The sequence below is a fragment of the Ptychodera flava genome (genome assembly GCF_041260155.1).
Source record: "Ptychodera flava strain L36383 chromosome 3 unlocalized genomic scaffold, AS_Pfla_20210202 Scaffold_26__1_contigs__length_13983176_pilon, whole genome shotgun sequence".
NCBI lineage: Eukaryota > Metazoa > Hemichordata > Enteropneusta > Ptychoderidae > Ptychodera > Ptychodera flava.
The window spans coordinates 3604847-3624378 of record NW_027248280.1 but is presented as its reverse complement, the minus strand read 5'-3'; the positions used below and the strand labels follow the sequence as shown (position 1 = coordinate 3624378).

The 19532-nt window shown below is 38.9% G+C and overlaps 1 long non-coding RNA gene across 1 annotated transcript; it reads left to right on the top strand.

The window, feature by feature from the left end:
- Positions 1-911: 911 nt before the first annotated feature.
- LOC139126046 (uncharacterized) lies at positions 912-19413 on the top strand. The gene is made up of 3 exons (XR_011550442.1): positions 912-1410; positions 17226-17393; positions 17893-19413. It is a non-coding gene; the product is annotated as an uncharacterized lncRNA (long non-coding RNA).
- Positions 19414-19532: the final 119 nt, after the last annotated feature.

Sequence of the window (19532 nt, the reverse complement as noted above, 5' to 3'; positions counted from 1 at the left end):
CGGAAAAGTAAACAAAGTAAACCCGGTGACCTTTGTTGAATCCAAAGAGTAAACTTTGGCAGCACTGCACTGTGCCTGTAGCATTAGCTCGTTAAAATGTGGTCCTCTTTGGTTGCTACACAGGTGGTCATTTTGCCATGTCAACGTCAACACGATGGCTAGGAGTCAACGCTGCAGCATCGCGTTGTGTAAGATAATGTTTAAGCCGCTGGTTGATAGCTAGATTAAAACATTAACGTTCTTGCAAAGTAGGCGTATCAGTAAGACTGCATAGTTTTTGTGATTGAGAAGCAGGTGTGAAGGGGGCGTCGCGTGATGACGTGACATACGTGAGTATATGGTATTATGACCGATATAACCCTTCCTTACTGTGAAGTGCTTTCTAAGAATTAATAGGCTTGGTCGCAGTCTCGGCACCCTTGTGCTGGGGCCACGTTACCCTAACTTTTGGATCCTGACAAAGCCATACTCATTCAAATTGTACCTTATATGAACAATTCAGGCAATTTAAACATAATTTAGCCTTTGGGACTTGTAAACAGATTAAGTCGGGATCAAGTGTATGATATGCAAACTGTGACTATATAGTCTTACAGCGTCAGGCTTCAAGAGAAATATGCAGCCATGATGCACAGCCATATCTAAGCATTAATTTTAAGTGGAGAGGCGTGTGCGGCGGCTAGAAAGTTTGTAGCTGATAGGCTGATGAAATAAATGCCAGTGATATTTATCCAATCAATAGGCTCCTGTTTCCCAGGGATGCTATATATTACCTGTTTATGGGCGGGGTTAAGGCACTGACACGCCGCATTTTCTCTGTCATGCAGGTGTGGTCGGATTGTCAGCAGGGGCGTTGATCTGATCGTAGCCTATTTATATAGTTTGTCGCACATGAGTTAGAACTTCGCGATATGGACAGAGACAAAGGATCGTTTTCTTTTAATGTTCTTTCGCCCAATCGATGATTATCTATTGAATTCACTTCTATACCTACAAAGATGACGTAACTATTGTGTATTTGGCTTTCATATGTGGAAAACAACATTCCTCACCTGTATTTTATAATGTTGCTTCCTCGACCCGCAATACCATATCCCATAAATCATTTCGTAATAGGTTTTAGCCTTTTCGTAGCCATCCATCGGCACCTAACGTTAATTTTATATCATTCTTCATACTGTGAACGTTGCCTACAAGAAATCACACCGTAAACTTTATCTCTTGTCCGACCCGTCGCAAGCGTTGTTGTGGCAGCTGTAGCCGTCATCTTTTACATTGTGAGCACAGCGACCAATTACTGGGTGGTGATTTCGGTTGGAACCAGCAAATCGTACTATGGTTTATGGCAATTTTGCCAAAGTGTCCCAGGACTAAGTACCTGTACAGCTTTTCCCAGTGCTTCACTAACAGGTTAGTAATTATCACTTCGGTAAAAGTTGAAAGTAGGCCATAGAAAATCTACTGACGAGAAAACTAAGCCGGACATGCTACCAAAGGTCTCCTTAACCTTCAAGTTTGCATATTCAGTCAAGACGGATGTAATTTTTTAACTATACTGAAAGAAGCAATGAAGTTTTCTAAGTGATTGTCATGAGAAAAGCAAACTAAGCATGATATAAACTTTGCGTGAGATTTTTGATAGTTAATACGTTATGTAGGAAAATTGGGCAGCTTTCGTTTTGAAGAGACCGCTTAAATGGAGGCGAAAATTAAACACGCGGTTTCTACTCAGGTGTAGGCTCTGTATTTGATTTAGCTTGACTAGATCAATCATTATGTTTAAAGTTTGGCGTTTTCTGTCCTAAGGCTAAATTTGTATGGCAAAATTTAAGCCTATACACAATTCCTATGTTAGCGGCAATGATTGTACTCAACGGGCTTTTTCTGTCGTGTCGGCTGTCTAGCGCCGGCCTATAAGGCTACAAGTCCATCCCTTAGACAACGCCCTGAGCTACACAGCCCGCACGACAGAAAAAGTGGGGGCTATATATCAGGTATCCATAATTAGTCAATAAACCCTGTCACGACTTACACTGAGTGTTCAAGTGCTGAAACGAAACGAGTACGGTGTAATTGACACATGACTTTGGCTGCCGCAGTAGAGCCACTTGTCAGAAACCACATAGAAAAATGCCATAAAAACATCATGCAAACGTATTTCTACCTTACAACGATGGAAGCTCACTTTTTGCCTACCAAGCAACACGTAAAAAAGCGAAAATACTTTCATTTCCCTTAATATCGTGGAAAACTATCGTTAACAATTCGTGCACGGGGAGGTAAATTTTAAAGTCGTGTGTGCTTCCATCTTCATTTACTTTTCATTAATAGTCTTAAAATCGTTTTTAATCCCTTGAGCGCTTTCTCCCGCCAAAATGTGCGCTGTAATTTTCTCCCGCTAAAAGTTTAGTGCAATTTTTTTTTCAATTTTTAAGAATTTTCTATAATTTTTTGATAATTTTTGACCTAACGGACATCACATTTCATTTGCTACATTTTTTTTCTCTTAATTTTGGCAATATTTAAGAATAATTGACTACGGTTTATTTTTAAAGGGCACAACAATAGACTTTGGCGCTCAAACACCAGAGCAACAAATTCCCTACACGGGACTTTCAACTTCTTTCCTGCCGAAGTGACGACACGCTGTAATTACGAGTTCGAACAAATTTGAAACTTGAAAGAATGTGTATCTGGTATTACTTGTATCACTTGTGTGTTGTCCCGACACGGAGCTAAAGACATGGATCCTACATTAAGGGCACTATTTGTATACGTTAGTCGACTTTCGTTTTGATACGTTTTCAAAAGCAATATACAAAAATCTTGATTAATCAATATTCTTCGAGGTAATGTCGACATTTGGGAATAGGCGACGAGCTAAAATTGAATAGAATTAATGAAAACAAACTTTTCGTCACGTCTTTTGAGAATTCCCTCTGTTTTCTTGGCTTTATCATGTTTTGTTTTTTTAAATTGCTTCCCGAGACAAGCTTTTTATCGGATATTACTCGAATGTTTTGTTTGCCGACCATACGCCTAATGTACTGATTCTCTGTGTCCTTGATTATAGTTGCCTCTCAGGTACGATATGAAATTCATTATATTTAGTCTACAAATAATTAACAACAGAAATGCATAATTTCCATGATGATATGTAAATTAGTCATTGTTAACTGTCTGTCCTAATTTTCCTGATTAGAGTCCCGTCAGTTTTTGTAAACGTCTTTGAGAAAGACGTTAGGGACTGGTTTGTACAGTGAAGACGTAGGTCCAAAGATTGTAAAGTGTACTACGTGAGTTAAAACGACGTCTGAGGCGACCTAGACTTTCGAAAATGAAAGACTTAAACTTTTGCTCAAACTTTTCTCGACCTCAATATTACTTTCAACTATTCTCTTGCCAAATTAAGAACAGAAATCATGGGTCACTTTGCCAAGTTTGGTACCAGAGAAAAATTAACCCGACATTTACAGGTCTTTCAAATTCAAAATGTCCGCCAACCTGTGTCAACGCTATAGGGAAAATAAACCTATGCCTGTGAAATTTTTTTGCACTAAGAGCGTTAAAATGAGCCCCAACTAGTGGTAGTTCGGAGAAGAATTATAAAAAATGATAATCAGAGCATCTATGTCCGAGCCGCGTTGTATCGTAGTGGTAATGCTGTGTATGAAAACGAAGGACAAAATGATAATATATCAATGCTAGGCTAGACAAATAAGATGACAGACATGTGATATACTCATAAATCTACTGATCGAAAACGTTAATACATCAAGCTTAGAGATATATTAACAATGGGCAGCCATGCTTGCCATCCATTCGACCTAGCCAATAATGGATTCTATACTACTAAAATATGCCACTGTTACAGTAATTTCCCATTTTCTATTTTTGGATTATAAAACCATAACACTACCCCATTTAAATTTCTGCCATGTAACCAGGAGCTTTAGCGACAACATTATTTCCCCATCATGTGTCGCATTTGCTCAGGTATATTACCTTGTGTATGTTTTTTTTTTACTGTCACTGTAATAAATGTCATGTGACCCAGATGACCTATGACGTCGTCTTCACAAATATGCCTTTGACCCATCAGTAACCAAAAGTGGTACTGCCTCCATATTTGATAGGATGAACCACCTGAAAACACCACATCCTGTACCTTATTAAATATGCACATATCTAAGTCTGTGCTTGCCAATAGAGGTAGATAGATGATTTTTGGTATACTGCGATAAATATGTGAATGAAACTTTTTGCCATAATGTCAAGTGACTAAAATGACCTTTGCCCTACATTTTATAAAATTATGGTTATAAATCAGTAGCCACAAGTGCTACACCCTTTATGTTTTATCGGATGGAGCACCTAACGGCATTAGAAGGTTATGAATTATCACTCTTGTACCTTTAGCCGGTGTATGCAAGTGCTTAGGCCCCGTGAAGCTGCTTGAAGATTTAATATCTGTACGGATTTTGGAGAGCGAACACAAATGTCCCTGCGATGGTTCTCGTTTTAACAGTTTTTAGCCTGAAGGCAAGATCATTATTGATTACAGCATCAACGATGCAGCTTAGAGTAAACCCGCTGATAAACACACCTACCCATTTACCATTTCCTATCTATCAACCTATGATCAAAACAGCCACAATATCATGATATCCTGTAGAGTCAGTCTCTCTGTAATCGACGCATCTGCTCAAAGCGATCAGCTTTACCGGAAAGAGACAGCCTAAATCCCTTAGAGTAAAAAAAGACCAATTCTTCTCAAATGTTATCGAGAAAGCTTCAAATACCAGCAGGAGCAATATTATACAATCCTCAAGTGCAATATAGTCTTAAGGTAATATGGCAAGACCATTTGTTATTTAATCTTTGCCAACCTACCGGACATACCCTCAATTCATAGTAAGCACTGGAATATACTTCACCCAATCCCAGAAAGCTTTATTATAGATATCCCTGTTGTTACATGTCGGCAATCAGCCAATATCTAAAATTGCCTGTCAAAGCCAGAGTTAATGGCACTTGAATGTCTCTCCAGAAGGCTGTTGAACATTTAACAACCAGCAGCAAATGCAACAAGGTCTGACTTCATGTGAATCCCCTCAAAATTATTTCATCCACAACAGACTCATTTATTAATCGATCCCAATAACGGGGAATATGTGATGTTTTACCCTGCCAACCTGGCTTTTGAAACTTACATTGATATTGGACAAACAGACTTTGGATGACGTAAACGTATGAAAGAATTCTATACAACATCAGAATGCACAAAAAATCATTTGCAGAAAACTTTGCTAGCCCAGTATGTCATAAAAGCAGACTCAATCATTTTCGTTACGATACTCTATTCAAGGTCTTCTCAAAGAATGAAATTATCAGAAAACAATGTGAACTTAAAATGATCGTTCAACTCAACACTTTGCAGCCTAATGAAACCTATAAAAAAGACTGGTAATGTACAGATCTTTCACCCGATCTTGCCGTCACTCGCCTAGGGAGCTTCTACTTGAGCAAGTGAGATAGCACAGTTTGTACTCAGCGATTCGTATGTGCTTAAAAATGTTAAAGAATTACGTCAATTAGTCCGTAATCATCTTTTCACTGGAAAGTGTCAACAATTTGAAACTACAAACACAAATATAGCTAGAAAAAGTATGTTTATAATTTTGTAAAGTCAAACGTCAGTTTTTCCCGTGAAGTTCATAACAAAGCGATGCATTTCAAGACGCTTACGACTGTTATTTTGTTGCAAGTGCGTGTTACTTTGCAGTATGACAATTTTATAGACTATAACGTATTGCTGTCAGTTATCATCGGATAGCAGATTGAACATATTGCCATCGTGTTCGATGTTGTTGTTTAGACTATTCTTGTTTTGTGAAATACATCATCCGCATAACATTTTAATATCATTAAGATAAAACATTTGTTATTTAAATGCTTTTTCTTATTTGAAAAAGAAATAGCTGTAATATTGAAGGATCTGTTTTCTTCCTCTTTATAGTAAAGACAATAACGTCTTTGTTCTCTCTTTTCGACATTGAATTACAGTGCCTATTTGTTTGTTAGCGCATTATATATTTCAATACAACAATGCTATAGTTGACTTCCAATCTGCCGATGTGATTGCTTTCTCGTCAACATGCTGACTGATTTCACATACATGTACAGACTGTGTTGACAAGGTAGACATTCAGCAAATTTACATTTCTAATGGGAATGTTGTAATACTACAAAGCACTCTATTGACGGCAAGGTATGCTTGACACAGGCAGGGTTACTTAATTTTGAAGAGGGGAGAGGATTCCTTACGTGTTTTTTTTGCGGGAGGGGATATGTGAAAGCACAGCCTACCATACAAGAAAAGTAGACCCGGTGTTCGTTTTTGGACTTAGGAGTCCAAACAGTAAACTTTGACAGCAATTCATCATGCGTGTAGCATTAGCTCGTAAAAGACTGGCCGTCTTTGGTTACTACATGCAACTTGTTCCTTTGCTTTCTTCAATGCAATAATCTTAGCGGTGGTTATATAATATAAGTGGCAATTTTGCCACGTGGACTTCGGGACGATTGCTAGAAGTCAACGCTGCAACATACGTTGTGTGAGATAATGCTGAAGCCGCTGGTTGATATGTGCTTCTGAACAGATTCAAATCCGACGGTCTTTCATTATCTGTTACCCCAGGAGTCAATTCTTTGTCGTCTGCTTTTTCAGTTGTACATCAATTATATGTTTGCTGATGACACTACAATGCACAAGTCTGCCAAGACCACAGTCAAATTAGAATGTAAACTGAACTGTGACCTTGGACATGTTAATAAGTGGTGCTTCTACAACACAATAGACCCGAATACAGAGAAAGCCAAATGCATGTTGGTCACAACGAGGCAAAATAGGTCGCACTTGGCTAGTCAAGAGCGGAACGTTCACATTGGTGACAATAGTATATAAAACGTTAAATGTGAAAAACTTTTGGTGTTAAGAATCAGAGTGATTTATCATAGACATCACAAGTTGATATTATTGTTAGAAAATAAAGAGTGAACTGTATCTTCTTGTCAGAATTAAGTATTTTTACCAGTTTCAGCAAGGCGTCAGTTTTATAAGTTTCTTTATACCATAATTTGATTATTGTCTGAGTATTATGGGTTGTTGTAGTCAGAAGGATATGGATCGCCTCAATCGTCCTGTAGAGCAGGCAATGCCACTTATTATGATATTGGCACTTCATCCAGTGAAACGTTTACACTTTTACAATATAACGGTGTCCGCTATCTTATCTCTTTAAGTGCGACCAAGTAGTAACTTTACACAAGGCTATTTGTGGCCTGCTCCTCAATACACCCTCGATATGATAACAGAGTAAGATCAAACAACGATCTTTAAGATATGTTAGTAATAAAACTTTACATGTACCATTTGCGAGAACCGAATTATTAAAGCCGTTTTTCTGAGTAATTGCTTCTAGCGTGTAAACGAGCTGCCTTCTGTAAAAGAATTTGTACAGGTGTCAGAGTTTTTAAGTACTTTGACAATCGAATTTGATTGAGTATCCGGTTTGCTTTTCAGAGCTTGACAAGTCTACATGTTGCTTGTCAATAGAAAGGTAAATATATGCTACAGGTTACCTTTGGTATCAGATTACAGCGAACGTTTCCCACGCACTGTCTGCAATCGCTTTCAATCAGTTCTTTATTTTAATTTGGTAACTTTAAGAATTTACATTTAAGTAAATTCTTTTTGAAAAGCGGCAACTCGACCAGGCTATACAGAACAGCTTGACTGAACAAATATGTTGCAGTAATTCAAGCCAAAGCCAGTATAAACATAATGCTTCATCAGCTTTGGTGGTACCACGCTTGCTCTCTGTATCACATGCCGATACTAACCAGTAGTCAGCTAAATCTTGAGATAGCCGCAGCTATCGCAAGCCTTACCGGCTTTTAGTAACTAGTGTAATCTGTGGCTCAATGGCCAAATACGCAACATTGCGCCGACGGAGGCAATAATTTTCTACTTGCCATGGCGCCAAACGGAGTTGGGTGATAATATTAATGATAGCAAGATAGCATCTTGGCAGTCCATCCTAATGTTTTCAATGTGGCGCAGAATAGCTAACAAATTACATGACAACTCGACAGAAAACCGTGTGATGTAGGCTTAATATTCAATAAATTGAATTATATATAAAATGAAGTTTATTAAATCGAGGACGGTTGGTGCTTGGTGGTCCTCCATTTTTTATAGGAATCAATTCTGGCCTGCTCCGCATTCAGTGGTTACCGAGAAGTCACATCGTTCAATCTTAGTCCTGTGCTGCTGCACCTTTCAGTGACCTTTCAAGAGTATACTTTACAAAGCAAAGTCTATCGCTCTAAACTAAAGATATCGTTATCATTGTATACCGAGAATAAAAAGTATCGGGCATGACGTCTGTGATTTAGTTGCAAACTTCAAACTTTAGACGCATGGAAAAGCGGTAAAATGTCACACGTGGTTGTAAAAAACATTTTTGTGTTTGCTACAAACTGATGGTAAATCACGTTGATATTGGGGAAAGGATGTTTGTCATCATTTTAATTGCCAGAACAGTCGCAACCAAATGTGTATCGTTAAAATACAGCATGTGTTGATAGACAGCTTGACCACTTGTGTTAACCCTTGAAGGTACAGGATAAAATATGCCCACGGTGTATAGAGGATATAACAGCGGTATGCTAACGAGGCAGGCATGACTATTTTTCGGCTTGATGGAGAGTCATGCTTCTGGGGATACTTTTGTCTCATGTGGCCATGGATTTTTCCGGTGGGACCATAGTGTCTATTAGCTTGCAATGTACATGGCTCTCTAGTAGTTTGCAACGTTGATGGCGTTCTAGTAGCAAATTACAATGCCGATGGCGATCTGGTGGCTTATAATGTGGACAGGGGAACGCTATGGTCTATATCTTTTGCCAGATACAATCATCTCCTCTGCCACACCAACATGCTGCCTGGAGATTTTGCCATTTCGTGGCAGTTCGATTACACCAGTACAAAAACAAGTCCTCTTTGTTTTCGATATTCCACACTGCTTTGAAAGACAGAATCTGTCTATGCAGCTGCAACAGGTCCTCTTGCTCTTTTGTGGCGTCGATATCCTTGGTATAGTAGGTGCCTTCCGAGTTTCCTGCTCGTTGGGTGTGCCAGGGTCTCCAGTCTCTTGCTCTTCAGGTGAACATTGGTCTCTGGTCTCTTGCATGCCTTGCTTTCCGAGTATTCACTCTTTACTTTGGGTTCTATTATTTTGGGTCAATAGTGACAAGCCGTATCGAGGCGCATGATGTATGGGCACTGCCATCCTCTGGCTGTCACCTCTGGCTGCCTCTCATTGAATCGTGGTCGTAGAAACCGTTTATAGCCTTGCAGTAGAAGGCGTTCCCAGTATGAAAAGCTGAGTCTGACACTTTCGTGGACTCGCGCATCCACAATGTCCTGTACATATCCAGAAGCTATGAAATGTAGCCTACAGATTTCGCGAAACTGCCGAGGGAAATCTCGTAGATGGACAAAAGTGTAGAACCGCTTCATATCCTTCATATCCACCAGGAATTCGTGTTCTTCATGGGACATGAATAGGTCTGGGCGAGCCTGTAGCATAGTTTCGAAATCGTCGAGAATGTCACCACTGATATCCTGCAAGAGCCTCTAGAAGGAAATGGGAGGGCCATGATATAAGGGGGAGCCTTCTCCCCTTGTTGGGTCTTTTTGTATCGTGCGTGTCCTATCAAAAAGTTCCCCCTAACCTCTTGGAATCCTAGCTTGCCCTTTCGAATCTCCTCATAAGTCGAGGGTGGAATATTCTTCTTCTTGGCATGGCTCTCCCCTCTACAGATGTGTTCCAACCGATTTGTTGCCATTTCTCTAAGTGAGTGTTCCTACTTGCTCGCATATGTGCCTAGGGGCTTAATATTTAAAATTAAGGGTTAAAAATCAGTGAATCATCACACAAAACACATTACCTAAAGGTGTTCACAATAGGCATGGTAGAGGGAGTGTGTGTTTTCACTATAATCCCAGAACCGGCAGTCTACTACGTGAGATTGTAGCAAAAAGCTGTCGGTGTGTGAAAGTATGTTTGTCATCATCATTTTGCAATCTTTCAATGTATTGGTGATAAAAGAGGAGCAGAAAAAGTGTTACGTTTCTTCAAAAGTTCTAAAATTAAACTAAACATCCGAAAGTAAACCTAAGATTTGTAGTGCAATATGAAGTCTGTTTGAGTGACACGATTCAAGACAGTGCATCATGGTTCGACTATAGTCTCCCATTAACTGCTCGGTTATGGGGAACATCAAACTGCCCGGACAAGAGGCCTTACCAAGCGAAGATGTCTGAGCGTAAGAAACGTTCGCCTCGCCTTAAATTGATACGGAAGGTAAATCGTGCTACTACATATGTACTACTAACTATAAGTTAACGTATTTGGCTCTCATATGTGGAAAATGACATTCCACACCTGAGTTTTACAATGTCATTTCGTAATAAGTTTTACCCTTTTCTTAGCCATCTATCGGCACCTAACGTTCATTTTACATCATTCTTCATACCGTGAACATCGCCCACAAGAAATAACACCGTCAACTATGTATCTTGTCCGACTCCTTGCTAGCGTTGTTGTGGCAGCTGTAGCAGTCACCTTTTACATTGTGAGCACAGCGACCAATTACTAGGTGGTGATTTCGGTTGAAAAAAGCAAAGCTATGGTTTGTTGCAATTATGCAGAAACGTCCTTAAAGAGGCACTCCCACTTGGTAACCTTTTTTAAAACACATTTTTTAAATGCCAACGGTCAATATTTGACGTGGCGACTGCGCGCGGATCGCGAGATATCGATAAAAACATATCATTTCCCGAGCGTATTTTTCACATCCCGAAGTTTTACGATCGTTTCTGATTATGACCCGAAATCCCCCGAAGGTTTGTTGTTGTGCTGATTGACGATATTCTAGGGAGTCCATAATAAGTTCGAACGACGCAATTTTACCTCCCACTGCGAAGACTTTATACAGCATTATGCCTTCACTTCAGGTATTTTTTTAAAACTTCTCCTTAGTTTTTGTCGTTTTCATTATTCTCGGTCAGTTCTATTATATTTTTAACCAATACCACATAGATATCAGTTTTTACGTGTAAAATATTAGCAACCTGTGATGACTACAGTTTGTCGTCTGCCACACAGTTACGCGTGGTTCGATACATAGCGGCCGCCGCGTGCGTATGCGTGCATACCATGCGGCGGCCACCATGTATCAACCGCACGTGTATGTGCTAGTCACCTATGTGAATTCTGGTGGAATCAGCAAACTTTGTTTTCCGTTTTTTTTCTCCTTGTCAGTAAGACTCGGCTTTTAGTCTGGTGCCGAAACCTGATTTTCGGTCGAACCCAAAAATTTCGGCCCCACAATGGTTCTCGGTGGTTTCTGTATCTTCAAAGCCTACTGAATCAGGATCTGCATGATGCACCCTGGCACCCTTGGGCATTTTAATATATTCAAGATGGCCGCCAAGATGGCTGCCAAAACATGTAAATGGTAATATCTCAGCTCTATGAAATGTTATCAAAGCAATTTTGGTGTCATTTGCTAGATAAACAGGGCCAAGGAGTTCATTTCTTTGATTTCCCAACATGTGCAACTCTTAATTTGCATATAAATCCAAGATGGCTGCCAAAATCACCTCCAAAACAGCTAAAATGCCATATCTCAGCTCCATGAGAAGCTGTTGGAGTCATTGTGGTCTCCTTTGCCAGGTAAATAGGGTTTAGGAACTCATATCTTTCATTGCCTGATATGTACAACCCTGAATTTGCATAAAAAGCCAAGATGGCTGCCAAAACGACATCCAAAAACGGGTAAAATGTCATATCTCAGCTCAATAAGAAGCTGTTGGAGTCATTTTGGTCTAGTTTGCCAACATGTTGGGAAATCAAAGAAATGAACTCCTTGGCCCTGTTTACCTGGCAAATGACACCAAAATCACTTTGATAACATTTTATAGAGCTGAGATATTACCATTTACATGTTTGGCAGCCATCTTGGCGGCCATCTTGAATATATTAAAATGCCCAAGGGTGCCAGGGTGGCATCATGCAGATCCTGATTCAATGGGCTTTTAAGATACAGAAACCACCGAGAACCATTGTGGGGCCGAAATTTTTGGGTTTTGCGTTTCGGCACCAGACTATTTCCCCCACGGGGCATGACCGATCACCGACACGGTGGTACTGTGAGTGGCGTACAGCAGCTTTAGCGTAGACTCGTACTCCATAGCTTAGTTTAGAATGGCCTCAGTGCCGAACGTTCGATGTTCGGAAGCTGAAGTTAGGTGGGTGTCCGGAATTCAAACTTTTGCTATATTGAGTATATGTTCTTATCGATATCTCGTGATCCGTAGTAGTTTTCGTTTTCGGCAAAAGTCGAAGAAGGCCATAGAAAATAAGAGATAAGCCCGACATCCTACAATGGGTAACAAAAGATGTCATTTTCTTTCGAGTTCGCATTTCCGGTTATTCTGGAATCATTTTTTTCAATAAAAGATATTTAAAATTAGCAACGAAGTCGTCTTAGTGAAGGTTATAAGATTAGCAAAATAAAGATGATACCAACTTTGCATAATTTTTTTGTTCATTAATACCGAATGTAGGGAAAGCTGGCAGCTTTCGTTTTAAAGAAAATTGAGCATGCGGTCTCGACTCATGTGTAAGCTCTGTATTTGCTCTCGCTTGACTACACAAATCATTGTTTCAAGTTGGACGTTCTGCACATGTTATGATAGCTGTACTCCAAAATTTCAACCTATACTCAATCTGTAAGTTAGCTGCAATAATTTTAGCCTACGAGCCGTGCCCAGGCTTTTTCTGTTGTGTTGAATGTGTAGCGCGGGCCCATATTGCTACAATCAAATCCCACAGAAAACTCCCGGCGCTAAAGCCAAATAAATAAATTGTGATGTTCCGATAACATGGTTTTCAAAATAGGGTAAGGATTTTTTCCAAAATATTTTTCTTGTTAATGCATTTATCAAAAGTTCAAAGCGATCAGACACTGCCCACAACATGTCCAGAAACACGTATCATACATATAAAGGGATAAAAACATATAAGACATCCTCATTCAAGCAAAAATCAAATGCCAGGTGATGAATGTGTGATTTTAAGGGGTTTTTCTTTCTTTTTTACTTCTGTGTTTAAGTAGCTTTATGAAGTTTATTGTCGACCGGTAAAAAAGTAGGCTAGGTCGGGTTATCGGAACGACACAATTTTATTTTCTTGGCCTACATAGGAAACACACCAGAATAAAGCCGACACACGGCTCATTCACTGTAATTATTTTAGGTATCTATAATTCATCAAACATGTCACGACTTCATGACTCACACTGAGTGTTACAAGTTTTAAACGAATGAAAACGGGTGGACACATAACTTTGGCTGCTGCAGTAGAGTGACTCGTCAAAAACCTCATAACAAAATTCATACAAACATCCTGCACAAATTTTGCTACCTTGCAACAATGAAATCTAGCATTTTTCTTCCAAAGCGATAGATAAAAATTCGAAAATACTTTCATTTCGCATAATTTCGTAGAGAACTGTCGTTAAAAAGGGCGTGCGCGTGGAGCTGGATTTCAAAGTCATGTGAGCTTTGTATTCGATCTTCATTTAATTTTTACCACTTCCAGTCTTTTACTCGTCTTCAATATGCTCGAGAAATAAATTCCCTGTACGGGGATTTTTTAACTTCCTCCCTGCAAAAGTGACGACACACTTTAAGTATGAGTTCGAACAAACATGAAACTTGTGAAAGAACATGTAACTTGTATTAATACTTTCATTGACGTGTCGCCCCGACACGTAGCTATAGACATGGATCCTTAATCGATGAAATCGTTTGTATTTGTTAGTCGACTTTTTCATATTTGCTAAGTATATATATATTATACAAACACCTTAATTAATCATATTCGTCGAAGTAAAGTCGACATTACGGAATAAACGACCGAGTAAAATTGAATAGGATTAGTGAAAAGGGAAGATTAGCACTCGTCACGCCTTCTGAGAATTTCCTCTGTTTTCTTGGCATTAGCATGTTTTCTTTTCAAAGTACTTCCCTTGACAAGATTTAATCGGAAAATACTCGCATGGTTTGTTTGACGATAATTCGCCAGATGTACTCACGCGCTATGTGGCTGATTATAGATGCCTTCAAGGCCCGTTATGAAAGTCATAATATTAAGTCTACAAAGAATTCCACAACAGCGTTGCCCCAGTACAGAATTTCAATTATATCTAATTTAGTCATGGGCTAACTGTCTGTCCTTATGTTTCCGTATTAGCATCCCGTTAGTTTTTGCAATCGTCTTTGTGAAAGAAGTACAGTGCGTTCAGTGAAGACATAGGTCAAATGATTGTAAAGTGCACTACGTGAGTTGCAACGGCGTCTGAGGCGACCTGGACTAGGCAGAATACGCCTCGAAAATGAAAGAGTGACTCGAACTTTTGCTCAAACTTTCCTCGACCTCAATAAAATTTTCAACCATTACCTTGGCAATTCAAGTCTGATCAAAAATCATGGGTCACCATGCAGAGAAACATTTCACCTAACATTTACTGGTGTTTAAAATTCAAAATTTCCGCCAACCCTGTGTTAACTCTATCGGGAAAAAACTATGACAGTGAAAACTTTTGTTTCACAAAGAGCTTTAAAATGATAAAATGATATCCAATAAGTTGTAAATGAGAAAGGATTACAAAAAAATATGTCAGTCCGAGCATCTGTCGCATGCAGTCTACCTTAGTGATAATGTTTTGTATAAAAAACGAAAGACAAAATATAAATTTGTGTATGCAAAGCTAGTCTATATAAGACAAATAAGATGACAAATCTCCGATATGCTCATAAATCTACTAATCGAAAACGTCAATAAATCAAGCTTGGGGACATGTTGACAATGGTCAGGCATAGTTGCCATCGATTCGACGCGGCCATTAATGGTTCTACGGCTATGTTACTTCAATTTTCTAGTGTTTGGATCGTAAAACCATAAGATCACCCGGTTGGAATTCCTGCCTTGCCAACCATAGCTATAGCTACAACATCTTGTGGTGTCATGTGTAGCGTTTACACAGATATATTACCTTGTGAATGTTTTCTTTCGTTTTGTTATCACTGTAATAAATCAACGATTCTATAGAATTTTAATGATTTAATTTATTGTTTTCGGGACAATTTGATTAATTGAGAAGGCCTTGGTTTCGACTGGCAGTAGGCAAGTGGGGAGACAGAACTCTTAATGTAAGCGATGCCGCCAAGTATTGTCCATGCAACAGTAATCCAGACAAACACATAAAATATAGTAACTCTATTTATTCTAATCAAATATAAAAGAAGTATTAAGGTACGATAAAAAGAAAAACTTATCTAACTCATGTACGTAAAAGGGGGTTGGGGAGTTACGTGTAGTACAGTCTATGAGCTCTACTGTTGCCAGGGTTAAGTAAGCATCCAATTTGTCGTGTTCACTGCCCAATAGAGCATACAATTCCTGATCCGGTAACTTCAACACGGATCCCGTTCAAGTCGTTTGCCGTAGCACGTGCGCACAGTTGTTCTTCCTGGCACCAGAGGTCCCGCAGTTCAGGCCCTGTACGTTAGTTCCGTAGGATGTCGAGATTGTCCCTGTAAGTGTGTGCACACCAAGTGCCTCTCTAGTAGTTCAGTCACTGTGCTCAATGGTGGGACCACATTCTTGACACCGTAGAATCCTGGCTTTCATCACACACACAGCTGACTCCGCACGGATGAGTGCAGCTTAAGGAGAGTGAGCTTCCCAAGCTCAATCACTAAGTTATATCCCCAACGTATTGCATTTGACATTAAATGTTTGGCCCTTAATAAATTATCAAGGCGTGGACGCAAAGTCTTGTCACAGCGTCATGGTCCGACAAGCTCAGATCATATGTACCTACAGATGGTCTGTAATCCATCATATTTAAACACTAGGTAGGGTTTAAGGGGGAAGCTATTCCCCAAGTGTATATTTTGGAAACTTTCATCTAGAAACTGATCCAGGATGTAGCCATGCCCTTGTCAGGTTAAAAATGTGTTTGTGGAAATGCGGCCGAGGTGCCGACATTTGAAGGTAATTTAGATAAGTTTCATAGTATTTACCATTGTCATCATGATTGCGTTAAGGCAGAATACGCGTCTGGCAATTTAAAACGTTCAAATCTGGCACGAATTTTCCTTGCCAAAACTATGCCCCTTTTTAGTAATACAATTTAGGCGTCACCTTTCACAATGTCGCACTAGAGAAACAAAATTGTCCAATATTATCTATATTGGGAATTCAAAATGGCCGCCACCATATGTTAACGCATATAGGGCATATAGTAGAATTATCAAACACTCCTCATGTTATCTTACTTAGTGACAAGGGGGAAATCTATCCAATTTGACGGTATAACTCCATGGCTATACCTACTTTGAGAGATATTTGCCAAAAGATAACTACTAACTCTAGGATTATATATCAACTATACCTCATGCTATCATATTGCTGCAATACTATCAACACTTGACAACGCGTAATTTAAGTGTGTTAAGAAAATTAAAGCATTATGAAGGCAAACGTGTAATACATGATAAACTTTTGTATCATCATGAAAATGCAAGGCAGTAAATTGTTAATTTCATTTATGTGAATCACGATGTAATTTTCACAAAACTGTTTCTATAGTGTTGAGGAAAGTAATGCACAATCTTAAAGCTCGAGGCTAACTAACAAAACATTTACTATCTATGTGTGGTGAAGGTATTTATTTTACCTCTTCAACGAAATTCTGCCTACATTATTTCTAACTATATTCTTTCGAATATTTGGCGATTCTCCTTGTAGCATTCCATCAACTGTAATTTTGATTTATTTATTAGTATTGTCCGTCACATAGATTTTAATGCTTTGCCGATGTGTTTAGCGTTCAGTTTCAACGCAGGCTATTTGTTTTCTATTTTTTATATTACCTAATAGTATGTAACCTTTTGACAACTAAAATTCAGTCTGACTAGAATGTACATAAAAATCGACAATATTTTTTGGAGACGATCATTTTTCTGCTGTGTTATATTTGATGCTGTATAGTCACATGTCTTCTGCTTTCTCTTTATGCAGGATACATGCAGGCTACCCGTGGTCTGATGTTGGTAGCGGTTTTAGTCGCCGTGGTATCATGGATACTTGCTTTAGCAGGGTTGATTGGGAAAGGCACTGGGCAATCTTTCGTCAAAAAATTCACGAAGACGTTCTGGACAATCAACGGCTTGATCTTCTGCGCAACGGGTGCGCAATATATAAGTTTAAATTCTATCGTTTTTCTAATGCTCCCTCGGCTTCACACATTGCTTTTCGTTCGCCATTAGTCTACTTTTAAAATGAACAATTATAATCACAATCAGAAAAACTTATGATGATCGTTATTGAAATCCTACAACCTATTATCCTTTTTTTAAATTAATACCTTCTGAAGAATGATTAATGTATGAATCATACCGATGGGTTAGTGTTTTAGCCACGTGACGCATCATTAATGCACATGCACCTTGTACGAACACAATCACGTACTCACGAAAAAACTGGATATTCGAATATTTAATTAAATCAACGACAATTATGCCAACATTGTCAGAGAGAGAGAGAGAGAGGGAGAGCGAGAGAGAGAGAGAGAGAGAGAGAGAGAGAGAGAGAGAGAGAGAGAGAGAGAGAGAGAGAGAGAGAGAGAGAGAGAGAGAGAGAGAGCTTTGCCCTACTCATTCAAGATCTAAATATTTATATTTTGTAGGTTTATTGGTAATGATTGGCACGGCTGTGTTTGCGGTTCAAACGAACAAAGATTATGGTGGACTTGGTACCAAGTATTCGTTTGGTTATTCCATCATCCTTGGCTGGCTCTCCATTCCGCTCGGTGTCGTTGCCGGTGCTATGCTGACATACTTCTTTCGCACTATGAATTGCGACGAATAAATGTCTTCATATGTCACATTTATGATTTGTAGGGCCTCAATAATAGCCAAGAAGGATTCGCTAAATCTCTATGTATAGCATATTTTCTGTCAATGTGTTGAATGCGAAATGTTTGAGTCTAAACAATAAAAATAATCCGATAGCGATATAAGTGTTTTGCCGGAAGAAATAAAAACTTTAAATTTGTTTCACATATATCAGACCTTCGTTATCAACAAGCGCAATGTACATTACATCAATCATATTTTTCTGTTGCCAATCAAAGCTTGTGATTTTAAGACTCCCGGAATACTAGCAGGTTCAAGTGTGATATTTTTCAAGATAAAATTTCGTTTCATCTTCAATATGAAAATACCACTTTTTAGAGGCAATGTACAAAAACATAATGAGAAAATTATTTCCAGTCCATGTGGATTTAAACCTTATTAACTTGTACAAGCAGCGTTGTCAGGATATCAACACCCAAACAGGCATAGCAATTTAAAATTGTTTCCTAAATCGGATTAATATAAATCAGTTTAGAGCAAGAGCAAATCGAAAAAGACCACTATAGGGATCCCTTATTTCGACTTAGGATTTCATACTCATGGATTTCACAAGACTGAAAGATTCGTCGTTTGAGGGCGCTCTATCCCCGGCCCTCTTGAGCGTAGAGAATGTTCTCGGTCTATTTCACTTGGTCGATATTAATTCTATTGTACTGCATTTTGGATAACGTATCTACAAAATATACAGCAAAATTGATTCTTTTTGTGTCATTTTATAGTTAATCCCTACATGGCATAGGGCTTAACTAACTTGTTTTGTTTGTTTGTTGAACACTCATTAAAAGTCTTTATTCCATTTGCTGTTTGACATGAAGTTGTCAGTCTCCATTTTTCTGCATGTCACATGATATGTCCAGAAGCTGTTACTTCAAAATTTGTATCATGTAATTTCAGCGATAATAATGAATATATTCAATAACATGCAATTGGTCGATAAACAATTGCCATTTCGAAATACGTTGACAAAAAGGTGTTTGGTGTTCTGGTTTTTGTCCTTTTTGTTTCTGGGATAAAAATGTCAAAAAGATTATGACAAACAAAGGCTGTTTATTATTACACCATCAGGAATTTGCTGCGCTGATTATTCACTTGTGGAAAATTAGCAGGACGACACTCTGCAAACCTTATGATTGTAAACGACTTTATGAGAACGCGAAATCACGGTCTAGTTGTACATAAATATGACTAGGCGCTATCTAATTGTAACACATGACATAACAATGGTCCACCGTTCATGGAAGGATATGAAGTTACCGATGCTTGGTTTTGCCAATTGAACTGCGTGAACATACTTTACCTGCCACTTCACTTTTGATTCGTTCAATGTACGTGCATACATGTTTACCCCGACGCAGCAGAACCCTGTCACTCAGGCTGTTTTGCCAAGAAACCACTGCAGCTTTTTGGGGTA